This window comes from Mirounga leonina, unplaced genomic scaffold (genome assembly GCF_011800145.1).
Source record: "Mirounga leonina isolate KUSES-001 unplaced genomic scaffold, KU_Mleo_1.0 Mir_195, whole genome shotgun sequence".
Taxonomy (NCBI): Eukaryota; Metazoa; Chordata; class Mammalia; order Carnivora; family Phocidae; genus Mirounga; species Mirounga leonina.
The window spans coordinates 11,534,900-11,541,866 of NW_023270490.1; positions in this window are offsets into that span (position 1 = coordinate 11,534,900).

Genomic DNA, 6,967 nt, shown 5'->3' on the forward strand with positions numbered 1-6,967 from the left:
TCCTTCTCCTGGCTGCTTCCAGTGCGCCAGATTGGGGGCAGTGGGCTTCTGGGGTGCCTGGGCCCCCAGCGCATTTCTTAAGGCACAGGAATACGTGCTCCGTGGGCCAAGGCAGGAGTGTCCAGGAAAAGTCATCACTTTCCCCGCTCCCCTCCACCTGTAGCCCCCAGTGCTGGTAGCAGGCGCCCTCCCCACCTCTCGCTGAAGCAGGTGCCACGTCGGAGGGACGTGGCTGCCACGCACCGTGCTCTCTCACGGACACTCGGGTGACAAAGACCTGGCTCCCCTGTGACGGCTGCAAGCAGCTCTCCGGTGCTCTCCCTACGCTCCTCTGTGCTGCATCCGTCCAGGCCTCAGGAAGTGAGCTCCACTGAGCTGCTCCCCCCACGGCCGTGGCCCCCGTGCCGGCTCCTTCAGGGACAGATGTGCGGTGTCTGCATCGACCAGCCTGGGACAACGGCGTGTGGCCGTCCTCGGGAGGATGGTGATGGCACTGCTGACGAGGAGTGGTCAGCATGGAAGACGTGGGCACAGTGTTGAGAGGCCCCCTCGGGAGCTGTGTGTCCCCGTGACGTTGCTGGCCAAGGCCAGGAGAAAACAAGAAAAACAGGGAAGGCAGCCACTGGGCTCGGGTTGTGGGGCCGGGAGCAAACTTTTCTCCATTAAACATTTCCTGTCATGTTGTTGTAATGTTGCTTTTGCAATAAATAAAATTCCTGAGACAAAAGGAGGAGGCAGAGAGAGAGAGAGAAATGAAACAGTGAGAGAGACAGAGACAGAAAGTCAGAAACAGGAGAGACAGAGAGACGGAGACAGAGAGGGAGTCACAGAGGAAGGGGAGAAGAAAGCTTGGCAGGGAGCAAGGGTGGTGGGACCTGGAAGGGGACAAAGAGGGCTGACCCTAAGGAGTCTGTGGGACATCCTGGCCAAGGGGTCTGGGGTCTCCAGGGAGCCGTGGAGGTGGGACACGGGGAGGGGACACAGACACGACCGTGCACAAGGTGGGGACAGGGTGCAGAGAGCAGTTTTGATCACGCTTCCTGACGTGCTGAGGTGCACAGGGGGCTGTCTGCACTGGTGCCCAGCTCGGCCTCTGGACCGACATCGGGGAGGTGGGCATTTCGCAAATACACAAAGGTCCACCAGGGGACCAGCGGGGACAGCAGCAGGCAGGGGTGACAGGAGACTGGGGGACATGAACAGGTGGGCCCATGGGTCACTGCATAAGACGGGGACACCGGGAGGGAGCACGTTGGGGTCCAAGGAGGAGGCCCTGGGCCATGGCTGTGGTTGGGGTTCAGCCGGAAAGACCCACATGGATGCCTCCCGGGAGAACATGGGGAGGTCAATCGTGGGTCTTGGAAGGCAGAGCTTGGGGGACGCCCGGTGCAGACCCAGCTTTGGAGCCAAGGCCACAGGCTGAGGGGACGGAGGGAGTGGAGAAGGACATCAGACGTGTCAGGTCTCGGAGGGCAGGGGGTCCGTGTTCCCAGGAGGGGCAGGAGTCAGCTCGCGGTTGGGGAGGAGCATGAGGGGTGGGGGCTGCACAGGAGGATGTGGGGCCCAGGTTCAGAGGTGACCTCAGTGGGTCCGCTGGCCCAGCCTGGAGACCGTGGGAGGGTTTGTGGGAAGCATCTTGGGGGGAGGCAGCCGGTGTGCCTGCAGAGAGGGGTCCTGCAGGCCTGGCCTGGGGGGGGTGCTGGGAGGAAGGAGGAGCCACCAGGGGAGGGGCGGGGATGGTGAGGGAGGCAAGGCGCCCCTGCGGGCCCTGCAGAGCCTCAAGCCACCCACTTCCTGTGATGGGACAGGCCATCTGGGATCCAGATATCAAGGCAGCTCTTCAAATCCCCTTGGGGTCTCTGTGTTCCTGGGGTTTAAGAGAACATCCAGGCCTCTTGGCAAGCCAGGGACTCGCGTTTGTACCCTGGGATGGGGAAAATGCTCAGCGGCTCTGCCAGGCGCTGGCCACCGGCCACCGAGTCTCGAATCCCGGAGACTTTGGGAAGGATCGCCTCACCACTAAGTGGGCTCAGGTTTTGTCGCTCACCTTCCCTGAGAACCCACCTGAGCCCCCCCAGCCCGCTGGTCCGGCCTGTCCCGGGTCGGGGCAAGAAGACACGAGCTGTCCGGGTCCTGGTGGCCGCCAGGGCGCTGAGGGAGGAATCTCCCTCCCCCCTCCCCCCTCCCCCAGGGGTCCTTCCAGGGGCCTCCGTGAGCAGCTCTCTGCTCATAGCCAGGGTGCTGAGAGAGGGCCACTGGTCCATCTGCCCCCAAGCCAGGCTCTCCAGGGACACATGCCCCCTCAGGCGAAGTCCCACAGTCAGCTCGTCCCATGAGGGCCGAGGGCTGAGGGTCTCTCTGGACTGGAGGACGCGCCTCGGGGTCTTGTCTCTGCCTGCGGCACTTGCTCTCCCAGACTCACCCCAGCCAGCTCCAGACTCCGCAGTCCTGTCTCCCTGCAAAGCTCGGTCCCTCCTCTGTGTGACCACGGACCCTCTGCCCTTCCTCCACCAGGACCACCCGGTTCCCATGGACAGCTGCGTGCAGTTGGCCGCCTGAGGTCAGCCTGGCTCTCCCACCTGCCCCTGCCCACTTTGCCCTCCCTAACTACCCCAGAGCCATTCCAGAGCGGGGCAGCCGGCCTCCCTGACACAGCATCCCCCTCCGACCCACCCTGAGGCATGTGTGAGAACCTCTGTGGGTAGCTGGCAGCCACCTGGTCGCCGCTCCATCGCTAAGTTAGAGGCCCTGGAGGTCGGCTTCTCCGTTGGGAGTTTGCCGGTGACCTCACGGCTTACTCCGGGGAAGGGGCCTCTCGGGCCCCTGCAGCTCCTCTCTGGGATGGAGCCGTGTCGTCCAGCATGAAGGTCGAAAAGGTCCTGGGTGGGGGGAGGAAGGTAGCCCAAGGGCTCAGGCAGACCAGTGTCCTGGTGGCTCAGTGAACAGAACCACCTGGCCGGAAGCAGTTCCAGGACCATGACGAGGCCATTGCCAGCAGAGGGGACCCTGGGCTGGCAACAGGCTGTGGATGTCCAGGATGTCTCCCGGGGCTGGGGAAACTGAGGCAGCCCCTTGCAATCATGTCTCATGAACGTGCGTGCGTCCCCTCTTTTTCACCCCCAGTGCCTTGCTCACAGCTGGGGTGTCAAACGCTGGATGGCCAGATTGCTGGAAGGTTCTCCAGGGAGCATGCAACCTGGCAGCACCTGGGCGAGGTCTATGCCCACAGACAAAGACCTACAGAGCTCAGAGAGCCAGCTTCCAGGGGCGGAGAGAGAGACGAGGTCCTTGAGGATTTCCTGGAGGAGGTGGGATGGAGATGTCCACAGTCGGCAAAGAAGGAAGTTTTCGGGAAAAAGGACAGTACAGTGTGTACTGCAGGGTGCCTGTGGGGCAGGCAGGTCCCACTGGCTGGGAGAGGGCAACCAGATCAGGCGGGAGGGCAGGGAGCCGGGCGCCAGGCAGGAGGTATGAGCTCTGAGCTCCAGCCCCAGGCCAGTGGGAGACACAGGACAAGGACACTGGGCAAGGGGGGAGCTGAGCCGAGAGGGCATGGGGGTCTCCGGAGGGATGCGGACAGACCCCCCCAGCTCCACGGCAGACTCGGAGGCCCCTGCCGCCCTGCGTTGTGTGTTTTTCCCTTCCTAGGGCCTTTTGCTCCTTTTTGTTGATTGTCCTGAGGAGCAGCCTTGGCTTAGTGGGACAAGGATGCCGAGGGCAGGGCCTCGGTGGCGGGGAAACCTCCAGCCCGCTCGGTTTGCGGCAGTTCCCAACAAAACAAAACACGAAGGAACGCCCAAGCAGGCCTACAAATAATTGCTGATAATTTGAATGTTTGCTTTTAATGTGTGTGACACAAAACCCCTTCGATGCAAACTAGTCTTGCTAGTCAAGGCAGGGACAGGATTCAGGAGTGACGGGTCTTCCGTGGGTCGGGGTAAGAGCAAGCTGGAAGGCCTGACCCTCTCGGGCCACGTCGGACGGCCCTGCGTGCATACCTGTGAAGCTCCCAGCAATTCCCATTCCGGAACGGGAGGGCTCTGCCAAATGGACCTTCTGACCCCACCTCCACCCCAGCCCAGCGGGGCAGCTGGGCAGGCCCGGGCAGTTCTGGGTGCCCTCCAGCTGGCAAACATAGTTGTCTCCTTATAGAAGCGAGTGCAGAAAGTGGATCCTGATGAAAGTCAAATGATCCTTCTAGGGAGCTGCTGGGCAGCCGGGCCCTGGGTCTGGACGAGGGCTGGGCTCCGTGGGCACTGGGGGCCGGCCCCTGTCTCCCTGCAGCTTCTGAAGCTCCTGAGCTACAGAGCCGCCGGCACAGAGGGGGCCCCCCACTCTGTTGGGCCTGCCTTTCCTGGAACTTAGGGTGCCCCACGTGTCCTCAGATGAGGTCCTCAGAGCTCAGGGCTGTGTGGTCCATCTTTCTCCACCCAGACCCTCGTCTCTATCACCAGTATCTCTAAGCAGTGACCGGTTTGTTGGTGGCCTCTAGAAAGAACATGGCGCCTCATCTGTCCACCTGTGGAGTGTCGGGGGTACTTCCAGTTTGGCCATTAACTTGTCCCAAGACCTGGAGAGAGTTTCTCTCTCTTTGCTTCTGATCTCAGGAGGAGACGTCTCTCCTGGACGTGAGATGTGCAGAAAGCCAGCAGACGTCCACAGAGAGACGGTGTGACAGCAAAAGCCTGCACATTTCAGTGCTTTGGGGTGCCTCCAGAGATGATATCAGAGGAGAATGATTGGCTATAAACATGCACCTGGCCCGTTCAGAGTCTCCTGGAGGTGCCCTGACATGCAGCTGGGCATCCCCCGCAGGACCGCAGGGGAGCCGGCGGAACTTGGGCTCTTTCTTTCTTTTCCTTTTAATTATTTCTGCCCCAGACAAAACCCTGCCAGGATAGACGTTATTGAGTTCAGAATGTTCCAGGGCACTTTATCAGGTTGCCCTTGTTCTCATAGGCTGCTGGGCTCTGTGGGTGACCTCTTGCCAGCCTCCCCACTACCTCTCCGAATCCCTCCACCGCAGGACGAAGGGTGGGGTGGCTACCCGGGTGACAGCCGCGCCCACAGCGCTAGGGGCCTGGAGTCTGGGCCAGCAGCCACCCCAAGGCACCACCCCGTCCCTATGGGCAAGCTGCACGGGGTGGGGTCTCGGGCACACAGGTGCTCCCAGGGGCCTCTGGAGGTGCCTAGACACTGGTTAGCTTTTGAGAACCAAGGCCTGCATCTTGCATTAATATGCCTGAAATGTTTGCTCCTGATTTACCTTTTAAATTGTGCCTGTGGACAAGAGCCTCGAGAGGATCCCCGGTGGAGAGCCCTTAGTCTGGTGGTACGGACAGGGAAGGGCCGTGAGCCCAGGCTCGCTGGGGGCCAGCGCCTCCCAGAGGTGGACGAAGGCTCCGTCGAGTGGGCCATGGATGGAGACAGGGCCCAGGCAAAATGGCAAACAGCAGGGAATCACGGCGGGAGCCAGGCCTTTCCTCCCTCCTCCTCCCACCTGCCGGTCGGGTCCGGAGATGGTCTCCTGCCCCTTAGCGACTGACGGCAGCCCTTTGGCAAACAAAGAGGGAGCAGGTCCGAGGCCCAGAGCTCTCTGCAGGCAGTAGTCTTTGGCTAGAAGTGAACACCGCTTTCCGTTTTCCTTTTTCCATGTTGATGCTAGCCTCTCTAGGATAAAGACACGGATTTACCTTTTTAAAAAGAAATGTACTGTTTTAGTAAAATACATGAATTGTCCGAAGGAAAAACATTGTGTAAATAACAGTCTCCAGGAATAAAATCCAAAATGAAGTTTGGAAACAGTAAGTCCAATGCTGCTTCTGACACTTGAAATGCTCTCATGCCATCACTATCAGATCAGCCAACTCTGTTCACACACTTCCCATGACGGGGAGCTCACTACCTTCCAAAGGCATCTCCAGTCAGGTCCACTGGGAAATGCTGCTCCCAGCGGGCTCCACCCCAAGGCCAGGTCTGCAGAGCAGCTCACCAGCCTCTCTTCAGAAGAGCATGCTCTCCCTCCAGCAGCCTCCTTTCCCAGGCAGACCAGTGAGGTCCTCCCGCTAGTTCCTCATCCTCAGAGAGAACTTCTCCTCCTGGGAACACTGTTGGTAGTTTCTCCTCTTACGCGGTGGGGCCAGGAGTGGAGGCTGATATTCCAGGAGTGGCCAGACCTCGCCCCAGCTTCCAGGTGTGGATGTTTGCATGGAGGCAAGGACAAGACCAGGGACCCCCGGGGCCTGGCACGAGTGGGCAGAAGCCGGCCCTCTGAAGGCAGAGCATTTCGTAAATAACTGTGCAAATGTGGGTTCGTCCATGAGCCCCAGCACCGCCCCTCCCCAGCCCCCACAGGAAGAGGTCAGTCCCACGCCTCCTCGGTGGCTGTGTGGGCCTAAGGCTCTGTGTGTGCTCCCCCACCAGTCCCAGGTCATGCTTTGGTCATTTCTCCCTTACCCAACGGACGTCAGGACTTAAACACACATGGTTGACATTTGTAGACTTCTTTTCTTTCCTTTCCTTTTCTTTCTTTATTTTGAGAGAGAGAGCGCACGCACTTGCACGAGCAGGGTGGAGGGGCAGAGAGAGAGGGAAAGAGAATCCCAAGCAGGCTCCATGCTCAGTGAGGAGCCCAATGCAGGGCTTGATCTCATGACCCTGAGATCATGACCTTGAGCCGAAATCAAGAACTGGTTGCTTAACCGACGGAGCCCCCCAGGCACCCCCTTTTTTAATGGTGCCCCATTCTTTTAAAATGAATTCATTTTGTGAAAACTAAAAAGGAAAAACTGTGGGGTGTCAGTGTGATCTGCTGTTACTGTACTAACTTGGCAACCCTTCGGTCTCATCCCCATCCCCTGCCTCATCCCTACGGCGTTCAGGGACCTCTGAGGAAGTGTTGTCATCAGCCCCGTTTTACAGATGATGTAACTAGACTCAGAGAGATTAAGCAATGTGTTCGGGGTCA